We start from the raw sequence: 705 nt of genomic DNA on the forward strand, positions 1-705 counted from the left end.
GGGGAGAACGGGTTAAGGGGATAACCTAGTGTTTTACTCGGATGTATATATTTTTTTTAAATCCCCCTCCCCCCCAAAAAAAAAAAAATTGTGGCCAGATATCTGTATCAGGAAATAAAGATTCACTAATTGAATTTTTACTTTGTATTCTATTTTTCATAATTACACGCATTCCCTCATACATCATTTCTTCTTCCCTTTTAGACATCTATGTGTCACTGTGTCCTAACACACACCAGTTGCAGCAAAGGGCTGGTTTATAGCTATGGTGAGCACCACAGTGGAACAGATAACCCTGAGGCCGAGATCCTACAGGCCTCAACCTTCGGACCAATCAAAAAAAAAGTAAGTTTGGCCATGAAGTAGGTATGATGTAGGGGAAGTTAGGAAACGGTGGAATACTATAAGTGATAGAATAGGCTTGAATGAGGGGAATAGTATGAATGAGTGGAAAAAATTTCTTAGGTATGAAAGACAGTGTTATAATTAATTTCACTTGTGTTTGTGCAAGAGGTCTTTGGTGATGGATGGGCTATGAGTGTATTTTAGAGACCCAAGAGAATGGAACTTGCTTTAAATGGGAATGTTATGTGAAAAAATTGGTATAGAATGTTCAGGAATTGGAAGTATGATTATCTGGTGTGTAAACTGGTGTAGCTAGATTTTTTCCCCCCCCTCATTCTCTCATTTGCATAACTGCAAATG

The 705-nt window shown here is 38.2% G+C and overlaps 1 pseudogene; it reads left to right on the plus strand.

Annotated features, from left to right (window-relative positions):
* LOC119588310 overlaps nucleotides 1–705 on the plus strand; it is an 8,017-nt pseudogene that overhangs the window by 6,958 nt on the left and 354 nt on the right.

Source organism: Penaeus monodon, chromosome 23 (assembly GCF_015228065.2).
Source record: "Penaeus monodon isolate SGIC_2016 chromosome 23, NSTDA_Pmon_1, whole genome shotgun sequence".
Taxonomy (NCBI): Eukaryota; Metazoa; Arthropoda; class Malacostraca; order Decapoda; family Penaeidae; genus Penaeus; species Penaeus monodon.